Source organism: Ranitomeya imitator, chromosome 5 (genome assembly GCF_032444005.1).
Source record: "Ranitomeya imitator isolate aRanImi1 chromosome 5, aRanImi1.pri, whole genome shotgun sequence".
NCBI classification, from domain to species: domain Eukaryota; kingdom Metazoa; phylum Chordata; class Amphibia; order Anura; family Dendrobatidae; genus Ranitomeya; species Ranitomeya imitator.
Window position 1 is genome coordinate 659,294,645 of NC_091286.1, and position 18,169 is coordinate 659,312,813.

At 44.5% G+C, this 18,169-nt stretch overlaps 1 pseudogene; it reads left to right on the forward strand.

Moving 5' to 3' along the window:
* Window positions 1-18,169, forward strand: part of LOC138637930 (uncharacterized) — a 108,485-nt pseudogene that overhangs the window by 21,761 nt on the left and 68,555 nt on the right.

Sequence of the window (18,169 nt, forward strand, 5' to 3'; positions counted from 1 at the left end):
CGAGAAGATCAAAATGTCATCCAAGTACACAATCAGGAATTTATCCAGGTACTCTCGGAAGATGTCATGCATAAAGGATTGAAACACTGATGGAGCATTGGCAAGTCCGAATGGCATCACTAGATACTCAAAATGACCCTCGGGCGTATTAAATGCAGTTTTCCATTCATCGCCTCGCCTGATTCGCACCAGATTATACGCACCACGAAGATCTATCTTGGTGAACCAACTAGCCCCCTTAATCCGAGCAAACAAATCAGATAACAATGGCAAGGGGTACTGAAATTTAACAATGATCTTATTAAGAAGGCGGTAATCTATACAAGGTCTCAGCGAACCATCCTTCTTGGCTACAAAAAAAGAACCCTGTTCCTAATGGCGATGATGACGGGCGAATATGCCCCTTCTCCAGGGATTCCTTCACATAACTGCGCATAGCGGTGTGCTCAGGCACGGATAAATTTAGCAGTCGACCTTTTGGGAATTTACTACCAGGAATCAAATTGATAGCACAATCACAATCCCTATGCGGAGGTAGGGCATCGGACTTGGGCTCATCAAATACATCCCGGTAATCAGACAAGAACTCTGGAACCTCAGAAGGGGTGGATGACGAAATTGACAGAAATGGAACATCACCATGTACCCCCTGACAACCCCAGCTGGACACCGACATGGATTTCCAATCCAATACTGGATTATGGGCTTGTAGCCATGGCAACCCCAACACGACCACATCATGCAGATTATGCAACACCAGAAAGCGAATAACCTCCTGATGTGCAGGAGCCATGCACATGGTCAGCTGGGTCCAGTATTGAGGCTTATTCTTGGCCAAAGGCGTAGCATCAATTCCTCTCAATGGAATAGGACACTGCAAGGGCTCCAAGAAAAACCCACAACGCTTAGCATATTCCAAGTCCATCAAATTCAGGGCAGCGCCTGAATCCACAAACGCCATGACAGAATACGATGACAAAGAGCAGATCAAGGTAACGGACAGAAGAAATTTTGACTGTACTGTACCAATGGTGGCAGACCTAGCGAACCGCTTAGTGCGCTTAGGACAATCAGAGATAGCATGAGTGGAATCACCACAGTAGAAACACAGCCCATTCAGACGTCTGTGTTCTTGCCGTTCAACTCTGGTCATAGTCCTATCGCACTGCATAGGCTCAGGTTTAATCTCAGGTAATACCGCCAAATGATGCACAGATTTACGCTCACGCAAGCGTCGACCGATCTGAATGGCAAAAGACATAGACTCATTCAAACCAGCAGGCATAGGAAATCCCACCATGACATCCTTAAGGGCTTCAGAGAGACCCTTTCTGAATATAGCTGCCAGCGCAGATTCATTCCATTGAGTGAGCACGGACCACTTTCTAAATTTCTGGCAATATACCTCTATCTCATCCTGAGCCTGACAAAGAGCCAGCAAATTTTTTTCTGCCTGATCCACTGAATTAGGCTCATCGTACAGCAATCCAAGCGCCAGGAAAAACGCATCGATATTACTTAATGCAGGATCTACTGACGCAAGAGAAAATGCCCAGTCCTGAGGGTCGCCACGCAAAAAAGAAATGACGATCCTAACCTGTTGAACTGGGTCACCAGAGGAGCGAGGTTTCAAAGCCAGAAATAGTTTACAATTATTTTTGAAACTCAGAAATTTAGTTCTATCTCCAAAAAACAAATCCGGAATAGGAATTCTCGGTTCTAACAAAGAATTCTGAACCACAAAATCTTGAATATTTTGAACTCTGGCCGTGAGCTGATCCACACATGAAGACAGACCTTTAATGTCCATTGCTACACCTGTGTCCTGAACCACCCAAATGTCTAGGGGAAAAAAAAGGCAAAACACAGTGCAAAGAAAAAAAAATGGTCTCAGAACTTCTTTTTTCCCTCTATTGAGAATCATTAGCACTTGGGGCTTCCTGTACTGTTGTGATAGGCAATTCAGTATCACAATGGACATAGCGGTCAGAGCACATACAGTGATCTGACAATAACCCAAAATAATAGAACGAGCTCTGAGACGTGGGAACTCTGCAGACCGCAATCCCTAATCCTCTCCAAACAACACTCGAGGCAGCCATGGATTGCGCCTAACTCTGCCTATGCAACTCAGCACAGCCTGAGAAACTAACTAGCCTGAAGATAGAAAATAAGCCTACCTTGCCTCAGAGAAATACCCCAAAGGAAAAGGCAGCCCCCCACATATAATGACTGTGAGTTAAGATGAAAAGACAAACGTAGGGATGAAATAGATTCAGCAAAGTGAGGCCCGACTTTCTTAACAGAGCGAGGATAGGAAAGATAACTTTGCGGTCTACACAAAACCCTAAAGAAAACCACGCAAAGGGGCAAAAAGACCCTCCGTACCGAACTAACGGCACGGAGGTACACCCTTTGCGTCCCAGAGCTACCAGCAAAACAATTAGACAAGCTGGACAGAAAAAATAGCAAACAAATAGCAAAGAAGAACTTAGCTATGCAGAGCAGCAGGCCACAGGAATGATCCAGGGAAAAACAAGTCCAACACTGGAACATTGACAGGAAGCATGGATCAAAGCATTAGGTGGAGTTAAGTAGAGAAGCACCTAACGACCTCACCAGATCACCTGAGGGAGGAAACTCAGAAGCCGCAGTACCACTTTCCTCCACAAACGGAAGCTCCCAGAGAGAATCAGCCGAAGTACCACTTGTGACCACAGGAGGGAGCTCTGCCACAGAATTCACAACAGAGAACACTGGATGTTCTGCCCACCATTCAAGTGAATGGGGTCCCAGTTCGTGTTCGGGTACTATTCTGGTACCCAAACTTTTTGTAACTGTTCGGCCGGACCTGCCGGTCCCGAACATCCAGAGGTCCGCCCATCTCTACTGCCAATCAGTGAAGTGGGCGGGGTTATACACAGCTCAGCATTCAGAGAACTTGTAGAGAACTTTTCAGAGAACTGCCCAGCAAGTGACACATCACTGGAATCACGGTCTCTGCACCCACATCATACTCCTCTCAAATGTGATTGAGGCAATAACAGATAAAAAATGGAGCTTATATACCCCAATGATTGTATAAAAAGTATGAAAACCTATTTCTTATCAAATATATACATTTTATTGAACATAGTAAAAAATAAATGTCAAAATTACATGTAGAAATCAATAGACGGTTTAAAAATTGGTGAAGACACAAGATTAATGACAGCACAAACAGGCGATTAGTAATTAATGGTACAAGAGAAACCTCACATGTATAATTATATGCAACACACTAGTCGATTGTAAGTGGCAGTGGGTAACAATCAGTGATCCGGATACAGGATACTAAAGAAAGCACTGGGAAAATGCCAAACGTGAGATAGATGTAATAATTGGGTGATAATGGGAAATCCCATGTAAAAGAGTATATTTATGTTCAAAAAAGGAACGCCAAATGAATCACATGCTGTGGCAAGAATGGACATATACATTCCTATAAAACCCACACTGCTACATAGGGCAAGAATTGCTGTAAGACAAGGGATGGTATAAGTCAAGAATGTAGATGCTGACCCATAAAGTGCGTAAATGCCTGTGCGTGTCAAAAAGCCCCAACTCGCGTTTCGCATAGGCTTCCTCAGGGGGCCTATGTGTTGTGTGAGGTAGTTTATACATAGACGGTATACCTGTTTCAACAGGTGTAATAGGTGAACACCGCATCATGTGGGTGGAGCTTCCACCTCCATCCTCGTCATTGACAGGCAACGCTGCCTTCAGCAATGGAGGCGGGTAGGAGCATCCACGCGCATCGCACCCAGCAGAGATTATGTAAGAAAGATGGATATAGTATGCATTGTAAGTTTCTCTTGTACCATTAATTACTAATCCCCCATTTGTGCTGTCATGCATCTTGTGTCTTCCCCAATTTTTAATTTCTACAAACATGTGATATTGACATTTATTTTTTAATATGTTCAATAAAATGTATAGATTTTTTTTTAAGAATTAGGTTTTCACATTTTTCTCTACAATCATTGGGGTAAATAGGCTACATTTTGCTATATTATTGTCTCAGTTGCATTGGGAGTTCCCCATATGGACTTTGGTCTCTACTTTTATCACTAGCAAATTCTCTATGCTCTCAAATGTGGTAGCAAAAATTTAGATGACAGATTTCCTTTAAAAGGTCTACATATCTTATTAGGGCTTGTGCCGTACTTGCATGGGGTGGAGGGTCTTCTGATCGGGACCCTTTCTATGAGCCGGATGTCTGACATTCCGCTGTTTTATGGGGGTGTTATGTTTTCTGCATCAGCTCACTACTCCAATAGACGCGGATTCAATCATGAGATCTCCCCTTCCCCTAATAGGGTATATAGAAAAAGAGTGTTGGAGGCAGGGAAAACTTTTAAAGGGAACCCATCACCATGAAAATATAAGGTGCCCATGGTGGTAGTCATGGGTGAGCTGCTGCTTCTCCACACCCTGGCATCCAACAAAGAAACAGTGTCCCTGTCCATATGTGTTGTGCTGTGACGCCTGCTTTGTACTCGCTTGTAGGCCGAAAGCCTCCGCTGCATCCACGGTCTTAGTTCCAGGATCAGCAACACACATCAGGGGACACACGGATCATTATATCAAGTTCAACTTTACTGGACAGTTCAGATACAACAGTCTTTAACACTCAGTATCGGGCATAGGATCCCTCGGTTTCAGTTTCATCAATACAGTACATTTCAAGCCTCTGCTTACAATCAGCTCTTATAATCCCTTCGCTTGACCATGCTGTCAGTCCCAGGGATTTCCCATCAGCAACCACAGCACTCGCGAGATCACTTACATCTCCCTCACGTGTTTCCACATTCAGCTTCCTCTGTATGGAAGTAATTAAGGCACACTCCTCAGTGCCTAGTTCGGACCATAGGCCATAATCCTTATGCTTGACCATCCTATCAGTCCCAGGGATTTCCCATCTGGCACCACAACACTCACAAGATCACTTACATTTCCCTCACGTGTTTCCACTTCCAGCTTCCTCTTTATGGAAGTAATTAAGGCACACACCTCAGTGCCTAGTTCAGACCATAGGCCATAATCCCTATGCTTGACCATCCTATCAGTCCCAGGGATTTCCCATCTGGCTACACAACACTCACAAGATCACTTACATTTCCCTCACGTGTTTCCACTTCCAGCTTCCTCTTTATGGAAGTAATTAAGGCACACACCTCAGTGCCTAGTTCAGACCATAGGCCATAATCCCTATGCTTGACCATCCTATCAGTCCCAGGGATTTCCCATCTGGCAACACAACACTCACAAGATCACTTACATTTCCCTCACGTGTTTCCACTTCCAGCTTCCTCTTTATGGAAGTAATTAAGGCACACACCTCAGTGCCTAGTTCAGACCATAGGCCATAATCCCTATGCTTGACCATCCTATCAGTCCCAGGGATTTCCCATCTGGCTACACAACACTCACAAGATCACTTACATTTCCCTCACGTGTTTCCACTTCCAGCTTCCTCTTTATGGAAGTAATTAAGGCACACACCTCAGTGCCTAGTTCAGACCATAGGCCATAATCCCTATGCTTGACCATCCTATCAGTCCCAGGGATTTCCCATCTGGCAACACAACACTCACAAGATCACTTACATTTCCCTCACGTGTTTCCACTTCCAGCTTCCTCTTTATGGAAGTAATTAAGGCACACACCTCAGTGCCTAGTTCGGACCATAGGCTATAATCCCTATGCTTGACCATTCTATCAGTCCCAGGGATTTCCCATCTGGCAACACAACACTCACAAGATCACTTACATTTCCCTCACGTGTTTCCACTTCCAGCTTCCTCTGTATGGAAATAATTAAGGCACACTCTTCAGTGCCTAGTTCGGGTCATAGGCCCCGAATGTTGCAGGAATTTCCAAAGGAAGCCTGATACGACCTCATGCTGTTAGAACGATATGTACTCAACCTGCTTCCAGCCCACTGCGCGCTGAACTTCACACGAACCTCACACGAAAAGCAAAGCAAAGTCTAAGAGACTTTAGACAGCTCAAGCACAAACATTGGTTTTATTTTCCTGACTGATTTGGAAAAACGCTGCGTTTTTGTTAGCTGCAGCATGTAACTTATTTCAACATTTTTTTCTGCATTTTTTTCATCCATAAGAAACAGTGGGTAAGTGCAAAAACCCAGCAAAAAAAACGCAGGTATCAGCTTTTGGCACATTTTTGGTGCAAAAAAAACAAATTAATTCAGACTTTTATGGGCCACTAAACTTTATCAACATGCACAAAGGACAACAAAAAAGCAGCAATAAAAATGCAGCCAAAAGTCAGCAAAAAAATTGCAGCAAAACCTGCTTTTTGTAATCAGCTTCTTTACTGCCTTCGGACAGAAAAAAAATGCAGCAAAAATGCAACGTGTGAACATGGCCTTAAAGGGTTAATTGTGTCTTCATAAATGGACATTGTCGGATAGCGCTGGTAAAAATACCACTTATTAAAATTTTCAACCGTTCTTGAGATATTAACACTTTTTTTTACAGCTATTGTCTTGTAGAGCGACCACAAATGCTAAAACACGCGCAGCGCTTACAAGCTCTTTTCTAATGAGCTTGTAAGCACAGGTTTTGAAGCTGAAGCGCACTGTTACCTCCTAATCTGGGCCGACTTCATCGCAGTGTTTTGTTTACGCGCTAGATAGCAGCGGTGGTCGGTTTCTATGGCAATAAGATGTAAACAGAAGAAAAAAAAGTGTTAATATCTCAAGAACAGCTGCAAATTTTAAGACACAGTAAATTGTAAAACTGCTAGTTTTTAGAAGTAGCATGCGACAGTAGGCGTCTATGAAGAAGGGAATAAAGGGATTAACCTATTAATGAACCACACATGTAATATCCCATTTATGTTTATTGCAGCTGCACAAACTGTATATCAGTATGTGTATTACACGGACCTCACCCTGGAAGGATACGCCAGCGCCGCGGCCGAAGCTTCTTTTATGAGCCCATCGACATTACCGGTCACAGTCTACTTCAATTCTACATTAAGCATGAGCCTGACGAACCTCGCCATCACCACCGGTAACAACTTGTATGCTTTATCTGAAATGATAAATCAGTCAATGTATAAATCAGCTGTAATCCAAAAGAAGGTTACTACAATGATTGAGTCATGAATGGTGTAAATGGAAACTGGTACCGGGCAGAAAACTGATCTTTATAAATCAATTAAGGAGGAAAGAAAAGGAATACATTATATTGTGTGTGTCATATCTGTAATAGCTCTTGTAAAAAAAAAAAGGAAATCAGGACTAAGAAGCTTAAAGAGAATCTGTCAGCAGGTTTTTGTTAGTAATCTGGAAGTAGCGTGATGTAGGGGCAGAGAGCCTGATTCCATCAATGTGTCATTTACTGTCCTGTGTTTTTGTTTCAATACGATTAGGGCTGAGTGAACCCGTGGAAGTTCGGGTTCTAGTATCTAACCCAAGCTTTATTCCAAAGTTCATTTTGGTTGCCAGAACTTGAACCAGAACCTGAACCCCTTTAAAAACAATGGAGACCCAAACTTTTGAACTGTAAAATATTGCCGTTTTCTCTTTTTCTCTCGCACAGTGGAGCTATAAGGGTACGTGTCCACGTTCAGGATGGCCGGCGCTTTGGACGGAGCGGAAAACTCGCTCCGCCCCCTTCTGGAGACGCGATGATGCCGGATGTGTTCATTGCACACATCCGGAATCATCGCACCCCACACATAGGGCCCTGTGTTTTACCTTGTGGTACCGCGAGGTAAACGGACATGCTGCGATCTAAAAAGACGCGCTGCATGTCCGGAATCGCAGGGCCGCCGGATGCGTGTTACCACGCATAGTGGAGATGGGATTTCATAAAATCCCCTCCACTATGCTGCAACATCTGGACGCTGCGGATTGAACAATGCGGCTCCACGCAGCGTTCAATCCACAGCTAGTCCGGATGTAAAACGGCCCATGGACACCACATACCCAAATACTAATAAGAAACAAATGGCGCAATAAAGAACCAATCCAGCTTATTACAATCTGCCATGATATGATGAATGTCATTCCTTTTCTCTTACTGTGTCGTTGCTTTCTCTCTTCTTTCTCTCTTCTCTCTCTCTTCTCTCATTGTGTCTCTCTCATATCCCGGACTTCCCCTTGCGCTCCAAACATTGCAATAGACTTCCGGGAGAAGTCCGTGTTCCTCTAATAGCATCGAACTAAGTGTCTGGTACGAACCCCGAACTTTTACATTTGGGTTTGCTCATCTCTAAATACAATCAGTGTTTTGTTAGCAAGAGATTATCACTACAAGACTAGGTGTCTTGTGCCTCCTAGTCCTGCTCTGTGTAACCCCACCCCACCTGTCAATATACGCTGCACACAGAAAGCAGCCAATCAGTGATGTGGGCGGGGTTATACACAGCTCAGCATTGGAGAAAATGTATCTCAACTCCTGTATCCAGTACACTAAGTGATACATTGCTGGAATCAGAATCTCTGCCCCTGCATCATGCTTGATGTCAGATTACATGGTAAAATAATCTGCTGACAGATTCATTTTCGTTGTCCTTTACTCTCATTTCTTGGGTCCAGCACTGAGTCCCAGGACTGTTATTGTCTGCAGCACCGAGGTCACATCGAAAACGCTGCAGCCAATAAGTAACCTCGGGTTCTGCCTGCAGCGCTGCCAATGTGATGGCAACCCTGCAGACAATATTGGATACCAGGAGCAGCGGCAGAGACTCAGAGCTGGACCTGGGGAGGATGAGAAAAGATCACTGTGGGGTTTTTTAACAAATTGAAGGCAGGAAGCAAAGGTCTCATGACACTGGAAAGCTCCTTTAGAGTGAGTTGTTTTCTGTGTTTTTGGACTTGAAACTCTCTAACTAATCAAAGCTTGTGGTTTTTGAGGTCCTTGCGTATCTACAGAGTTTCTGCACCAAAACTAAGCAAAAACCGATACATACCTCTAGGTGTCTCTCACAGTCGTCACAGTCTAGTTTAAGGTTTCCACTCCAAAAACTCTGCAAACAGCCTCCATGTGCACATAGCCTTAAAGTGACATCAAAGGCTTTCATACTAAGAAAAAAAAAAAGGCAATATACTGTTTTTATTTTTTATTTTTTTTGTAAATTCTCTATTTAGAATAAAGGTCGGAAACGTTACATGCATGTAAAGTTAAGATAAGAGAATAAATCATAACAATAGCAGCAAGCGAATCCAGCCTACCAACTTTGGGGATTGGAAATAGAGGGAAGGGAAAAGAAGGGGGGAAAGGAGGAAGGGTTAGGAGAAGGGGGATGGGGGAGGCTTAAGGAGTACCAGTAGGAAAAAGGGGGACGGGGGGAACAATAAACATAACAGTTCTAGTACATGTGTTTGTAGTACTTGAAAACAAACAGTGCGGTAGCATATATTCTCGGTATTAACCCCTTAGTGACAGAGCCAATTTGGTACTTAATGACCGGGCCAATTTTTGCAATTCTGACCACTGTCACTTTATGAGGTGATAACTCTGGAACGCTTCAACGGATCCCGCTGATTCTGAGATTGTTTTTTCATGACATATTGTACTTCATGTTAGTGGTAACATTTCTTCGATATTACTTGCGATTATTTATGAAAAAAACGGAAATATGGCGAAAATTTTTAAAATTTTGCAATTTTCAAACTTTGTATTTTTATGCCCTTAAATCAGAGAGATATGTCACGAAAAATAGTTAATAAATAACATTTCCCACATGTCTCCTTTACATCAGCACAATTTTGGAAACAAATTTTTTTTTTGTTAGGGAGTTATAAGGGTTAAAAGTTGACCAGCAATTACTCATTTTTACGCCATTTTTTTTTAGGGACCACATCACATTTGAAGTCATTTTGAGGGGTCTATATGATAGAAAATAATGAAGTGTGACACCATTCTAAAAACTACACCCCTCAAGGTTCTCAAAACCACATTCAAGAAGATTATTAACCCTTTACGTGCTTCACAGGAACTGAAACAATGTGGAAGGAAAAAATGAACATTTAACTTTTTTTTGCAAACATCTTACTGTATATACTCGAGTATAAGCCGACCCGAGTATAAGCCGACCCCCTAATTTTGCCACAAAAAACTGGGAAAACTTATTGACTCGAGTATAAGCCTAGGGTGGAAATGCAGCATTTACCGGTGAATTTCAAAAATAAAAATAGATCATTATTTCCCCATAGCTGTGCCATATAGTGCTCTGCACCGTTCATATTGCCCCATATCTGTGCCCCATATATGCTCTGCACCGTTCATATTGCCCCATATCTGTGCCCCATATAGTGCTCTGCACCGTTCATATTGCCCCATAGATGCTGCACAGATGCCCCATATATTGCTCTTCACCGTTCATATTGCCCCATAGATGCTGCACAGATGCCCCATATAGTGCTCTGCAGCGTTCATTGTGCCCCATAGATGCTGCACAGATGCCCCATATAGTGCTCTGCAGCGTTCATTGTGCCCCATAGATGCTGCACAGATGCCCCATATAGTGCTCTGCAGCGTTCATTGTGCCCCATAGATGCTGCACATAAATCTGTGCCATAGCCGCTGCAATAAAAAAAAAAAAAAACACATACTTACCTCTCTTGATTGCAGCTCCCAGCGTCTCGTTCCGGCGTCTCCCCGCTCTGACTGATCAGGCAGAGGGTGCCGCGCACACTATATGCGTCATCGCGCCCTCTGACCTGAATAGTCAGAGCGCAGACGCCGGGAAGTTGGAGCGGCGCCCGGCGGCTGGAACGTGGACAGGTAAATATAACATACTCACCTAGTCCCAGCGATCCTCGCGCTGTCCCTGCCTTCCTCCCCGTCTTCTGTGCTGCAGCCTCTTCCTGTCAGCGGTCACCGGCACCGCTGATTAGAGAAATGAATAGGTGGCTCCACCCCTATGGGAGGTGGAGCCGCCTATTCATTTCTGTAATGAGTGGTCCCATGTGACCGCTGAAGAGGGGAAGAAGCTGCAGCACAGAAGACCGTGGGACGGCAGGGACAGCGCGAGGATCGCTGGGACTAGGTAAGTATACCTCAGCGCCCTCACCCCCTCACCCGCCGACCCCACCGCTACCGTGACTCGAGTATAAGCCGAGAGGGGCACTTTCAGCCCAAAAATTTGGGCTGAAAATCTCGGCTTATACTCGAGTATATACGGTAATTCAGAACCATTTTTTTTATTTTCACAAGTGTAAAAACAGAAATATAACCATAAATTTTGTTATGCAATTTCTCCTGAATACGCCAATACCCCATATGTGAGGGTAAACCACTGTTTGGGCGCACCGCAGAGCTTGGAAGTGAAGGAGCGCCGTTTTACTTTTTCAATGTAGAATTGGCTGGAATTGAGATTGGACGCCATGTCGCGTTTGGAGAGCCTCTGATGTGCCTAAGCAGTGGAAACCCCCCACAAGTGACCCCATTTTGGAAACTAGACCCCTTAAGGAACATATCTAGATGTGTGGTGAGCACTTTGAACCCCCATGTGCTTCACAGAAGTTTATAATGTAGAGCCGTGAAAAAAAAAAATCGCATTTTTTCTACAAAAATGATCTTTTTGCCCACAAATTTTTATTTTCACAAGGGTAACAGGAGAAATTAGACCACTAAAGTTGTTGTGCAATTTTTCCTGAGTACGCTGATACCCAATATGTGGGGGTAAACCACTGTTAGGGCGTACCGCAGAGCTTGGAAGAGAAGGAGTGCCGTTTTACTTTTTCAATGTAGAATTGGCTGGAATTGAGATTGGACGCCATGTCGCGTTTGGAGAGCCCCTGATGTGCCTAAACAGTGGAAACCCCCCACAAGTGACACCATTTTGGAAACTAGACCCCTTAAGGAACTTATCTAGATGTGTGGCGAGCACTTTGAACCCCCATGTGCTTCACAGAAGTTTATAACGTAGAGCCGTGAAAAAAAAAATTGCATTTTTTCTACAAAAATGATCTTTTTGCCCACAAATTTTTATTTTCACAAGGGTAACAGGAGAAATTAGACCACTAAAGTTGTTGTGCAATTTTTCCTGAGTACGCTGATACCCAATATGTGGGGGTAAACCACTGTTAGGGCGCACCGCAGAGCTTGGAAGAGAAGGAGTGCCGTTTTACTTTTTCAATGTAGAATTGGCTGGAATTGAGATTGGACGCCATGTCGCGTTTGGAGAGCCCCTGATGTGCCTAAACAGTGGAAACCCCCCACAAGTGACACCATTTTGGAAACTAGACCCCTTAAGGAACTTATCTAGATGTGTGGCGAGCACTTTTAACCCCCATGTGCTTCACAGAAGTTTATAACGTAGAGCCGTGAAAAAAAAAATTGCATTTTTTCTACAAAAATGATCTTTTTGCCCACAAATTTTTATTTTCACAAGGGTAACAGGAGAAATTAGACCACTAAAGTTGTTGTGCAATTTTTCCTGAGTACGCTGATACCCAATATGTGGGGGTAAACCACTGTTAGGGCGCACCGCAGAGCTTGGAAGAGAAGGAGTGCCGTTTTACTTTTTCAATGTAGAATTGGCTGGAATTGAGATTGGACGCCATGTCGCGTTTGGAGAGCCCCTGATGTGCCTAAACAGTGGAAACCCCCCACAAGTGACACCATTTTGGAAACTAGACCCCTTAAGGAACTTATCTAGATGTGTGGCGAGCACTTTGAACCCCCATGTGCTTCACAGAAGTTTATAACGTAGAGCCGTGAAAAAAAAAATTGCATTTTTTCTACAAAAATGATCTTTTTGCCCACAAATTTTTATTTTCACAAGGGTAACAGGAGAAATTATACAACTAAAGTTGTTGTGCAATTTTTCCTGAGTACGTCGATACCCAATATGTGGGGGTAAACCACTGTTTGGGCGCACCGCAGAGCTTGGAAGAGAAAGAGTGCCGTTTTACTTTTTCAATGTAGAATTGGCTGGAATTGAGATCGGACGCCATGTCGCGTTTGGAGAGCCCCTGATGTGCCTAAACAGTAGAAATCCCCCACAAGTCACCCCATTTTGGAAACTAGACCACCTATGAAACTTATCTAGATGTGTGGTGAGAACCTTGAATGCCCAAGTGCTTCACAGAAGTTTATAATGCAGAGCCGTGAAAATAAAAAATATTTTTTTTTTCCACAAAAAAGATTTTTAGCCCCCAAGTTTTTATTTTCACAAGGGTAACAAGAGAAATTGGACGCCAAAAGTTGTTGTCCAATTTGTCCTGAGTATGCTGGTACCCCATATGTGGGGGTAAACCACTGTTTGGGCGCACGGCAGAGCTCGGAAGGAAGGAGCGCCGTTTTGGAATGCAGACTTTGATAGAATGGTCTGCGGGTATTATGTTGCGTTTGCAGAGCCCCTGATGTACCTAACCAGGAGAAACCCTCCACAAGTGACCCCATTTTGGAAACTAGACCCCCCAAGGAACTTATCTAGATGTGTGGTGAGAACTTTGAATGCCCAAGTGCTTCACAGAAGTTTAGAATGCAGAGTCGTGAAAATAAAAAAAAAATTTTTTCCACAAAAAAGATATTGTAGCCCCCAAGTTTTTATTTTCACAAGGGTAACAGGAGAAATTGGACTGCAATAGTTGTTGTCCAATTTATCCCGAGTACGCTGATGCGCCATATGTGGGGGTAAACCACTGTTTGGGCGCACGGCAGAGCTCGGAAGGGAAGGAGCGCCGTTTTGGAATGCAGACTTTGATAGAATGGTCTGTGGGCATTATGTTGCGATTGCAGAGCCCCTGATGTACCTAAACTGTAGTAACCCCCCACAAGTGACCCCATTTTGGAAACTAGACCCCCCAAGGAACTTATCTAGATGTGTGGTGAGAACTTTGAATGCCCAAGTGCTTCACAGAAGTTTAGAATGCAGAGTCGTGAAATAAAAAATATATATTTTTTCCACAAAAAAGATATTGTAGCCCCCAAGTTTTTATTTTCACAAGGGTAACAGGAGAAATTGGATGGCAATCGTTGTTGTCCAATTTATCCCGAGTACGCTGATGTGCCATATGTGGGGGTAAACCACTGTTTGGGCGCACGGCAGAGCTCGGAAGGAAGGAGCGCCGTTTTGGAATGCAGACTTTGATAGAATGGTCTGTGGGCATTATGTTGCGATTGCAGAGCCCCTGATGTACCTAAACTGTAGTAAACCCCCACAAGTGACCCCATTTTGGAAACTAGACCCCCCAAGGAACTTATCTAGATGTGTGGTGAGAACTTTGAATGCCCAAGTGCTTCACAGAAGTTTAGAATGCAGAGTCGTGAAAATAAAAAATATTTTTTTTTCCACAAAAAAGATATTGTAGCCCCCAAGTTTTTATTTTCACAAGGGTAACAGGAGAAATTGGACTGCAATAGTTGTTGTCCAATTTATCCCGAGTACGCTGATGCGCCATATGTGGGGGTAAACCACTGTTTGGGCGCACGGCAGAGCTCGGAAGGGAAGGAGCGCCTTTTTGGAATGCAGACTTTGATAGAATGGTCTGTGGGCATTATGTTGCGATTGCAGAGCCCCTGATGTACCTAAACTGTAGTAACCCCCCACAAGTGACCCCATTTGGGAAACTAGACCCCCCAAGGAACTTATCTAGATGTGTGGTGAGAACTTTGAATGCCCAAGTGCTTCACAGAAGTTTAGAATGCAGAGTCGTGAAAATAAAAAATATTTTTTTTTTCACAAAAAAGATATTGTAGCCCCCAAGTTTTTATTTTCACAAGGGTAACAAGAGAAATTGGACCCCAGAAGTTGTTGTCCAATTTATCCCGAGTACGCTGATGCCCCATATGTGGGGGTAACCCACTGTTTGGGCGCACGGCAGAGCTCAGAAGGGAGCACCATTTGACTTTTTGAGCGCAAAATTGGCTGTCGTGTTTGGAGACCCCCTGATGTACCTAAACAGTGGAAACCCCCCAATTCTAGCTCCAACCCTAACCCCAACACACCCCTAGCCCTAATCCCAACCTGATCCATAATCCTAATCACTAACCCTAACCATAATCACAACCCTTACCCCAAAACAACCCTAATGTCAACCCTAACCATAACCCTAATCAAAACCCTAAATCCAACACACCCCTAATCCTAATCTCAACCCTAACCTCAAACCTAACCCTAATCCCAATACACCCCTAATCACAACCCTAACCTTAACCCTAATCCCAAACCTAACCCTAATCCCAAGTGTAACCCTAATGCCAACCCTAACCCTAATACCAACCCTAATCCAAACCCTAACCCTAATCCCAGCTCTAACCCTAACTTTAGCCCCAACCCTAGCCCTAACTTTAGCCCCAACCCTAACCCTAAGGCTACTTTCACACTTGCGTCGTTTGGCATTCCGTCGCAATCCGTCGTTTTGGACAAGAAACGGATCCTGCAAATGTGCCCGCAGGATGCGTTTTTTGCCCATAGACTTGTATTGCCGACGGATCGTGACGGATGGCCACACATCGCGTCCGTCGTGCACTGGATCAGTTGTGTTTTGGCGGACCGTCGGCACAAAAAAACGTTCAATGAAACGTTTTTTTGTACGTCGCATCCGCCATTTCTGACCACGCATGCGTGGCCGTAACTCCGCCCCCTCCTCCCCAGGACATAGATTGGGCAGCGGATGCGTTGAAAAACTACAGCTGCTGCCCACGTTGTGCACAATTTTCACAACGTGCGTCGGTATGTCGGGCCGACGCATTGCGACGGCCCCGTACCGACGTAAGTGTGAAAGAAGCCTAACCCTAAATTTAGCCCCAACCTAACCCTAAATTTAGCCCCAACCCTAACCCTAAATTTAGCCCCAACCCTAGCCCTAACCCTAGCCCTAACCCTAGCCCTAACCCTACCCCTACCCCTAACCCTACCCCTACCCCTAACCCTAACCTAACCCTACCCCTAACCCTACCCCTAACCCTACACCTAACCCTACCTCTAACCCTAACCCTACCCCTAACCCTAACCCTACCCCTAACCCTAACCCTACCCCTAATTTTAGCCCCAACTGCTGTTCTCCTGCCGGCCGGCAGATGGAGACAGATGGCGGGCGCACTGCGCATGCGCCCGCCATTTTCTTCTGCCGGCGGCCAGGAGGAGCAGCAAGAGGATCCAGGGACACAGGTGAGTATTGTAGGGTCCCCGAATCCCCCTATTTCTCTGTCCTCTGATGTGCGATCACATCAGAGGACAGAGAATTACACTTTACGTTTTTTTTTTTTCTTTTGCGGTCGCCGGTAAACAGTTAATTACTGGCGATCGCAAAACAGGGGTCGGTAAAACCGACCCCGATCATGCTCTTTGGGGTCTCGGCTACCCCCCGCAGCCGAGACCCCAAAGATTCTCCCGGTGCCGGCCGGCGGGCGCACTGCGCATGCGCCCGCCATTTTGAAGATGGCGGCACCCACCATGAGACACGAGGAGTATCGGGGGAGATAGGTGAGTATTGGGGGGGCCACCTGGGACCCCTTTTCTCTGTCCTCCGATGTGCGATCACATCGGAGGACAGAGAAATTAAAAAGAGATCGTGTTTTTTTTTTTTGTTTTTTTTGCGATCGCCGGTAAACGGTTAATTACCGGCGATCGCAAATGCGGGGTGGGTTAAAACCCCCCCGAATCATGTTCTCTGGGGTCTCGGCTACCCCCGGCAGCCGAGACCCCGGAAAAAATCGGCCTCTGGGGGGCGCTATTCACTTTTTCCACAGCGCCGTTAATTAACGGCGCTGTGGTTTAAGTAACATAGTAACATAGTAACATAGTTAGTAAGGCCGAAAAAAGACATTTGTCCATCCAGTTCAGCCTATATTCCATCATAATAAATACCCAGATCTACGTCCTTCTACAGAACCTAATAATTGTATGATACAATATTGTTCTGCTCCAGGAAGACATCCAGGCCTCTCTTGAACCCCTCGACTGAGTTCGCCATCACCACCTCCTCAGGCAAGCAATTCCAGATTCTCACTGCCCTAACAGTAAAGAATCCTCTTCTATGTTGGTGGAAAAACCTTCTCTCCTCCAGACGCAAAGAATGCCCCCTTGTGCCCGTCACCTTCCTTGGTATAAACAGATCCTCAGCGAGATATTTGTATTGTCCCCTTATATACTTATACATGGTTATTAGATCGCCCCTCAGTCGTCTTTTTTCTAGACTAAATAATCCTAATTTCGCTAATCTATCTGGGTATTGTAGTTCTCCCATCCCCTTTATTAATTTTGTTGCCCTCCTTTGTACTCTCTCTAGTTCCATTATATCCTTCCTGAGCACCGGTGCCCAAAACTGGACACAGTACTCCATGTGCGGTCTAACTAGGGATTTGTACAGAGGCAGTATAATGCTCTCATCATGTGTATCCAGACCTCTTTTAATGCACCCCATGATCCTGTTTGCCTTGGCAGCTGCTGCCTGGCACTGGCTGCTCCAGGTAAGTTTATCATTAACTAGGATCCCCAAGTCCTTCTCCCTGTCAGATTTACCCAGTGGTTTCCCGTTCAGTGTGTAATGGTGATATTGATTCCCTCTTCCCATGTGTATAACCTTACATTTATCATTGTTAAACCTCATCTGCCACCTTTCAGCCCAAGTTTCCAACTTATCCAGATCCATCTGTAGCAGAATACTATCTTCTCTTGTATTAACTGCTTTACATAGTTTTGTATCATCTGCAAATATCGATATTTTACTGTGTAAACCTTCTACCAGATCATTAATGAATATGTTGAAGAGAACAGGTCCCAATACTGACCCCTGCGGTACCCCACTGGTCACAGCGACCCAGTTAGAGACTATACCATTTATAACCACCCTCTGCTTTCTATCACTAAGCCAGTTACTAACCCATTTACACACATTTTCCCCCAGACCAAGCATTCTCATTTTGTGTACCAACCTCTTGTGCGGCACGGTATCAAACGCTTTGGAAAAATCGAGATATACCACGTCCAATGACTCACCGTGGTCCAGCCTATAGCTTACCTCTTCATAAAAACTGATTAGATTGGTTTGACAGGAGCGATTTCTCATAAACCCATGCTGATATGGAGTTAAACAGTTATTCTCATTGAGATAATCCAGAATAACATCCCTCAGAAACCCTTCAAATATTTTACCAACAATAGAGGTTAGACTTACTGGCCTATAATTTCCAGG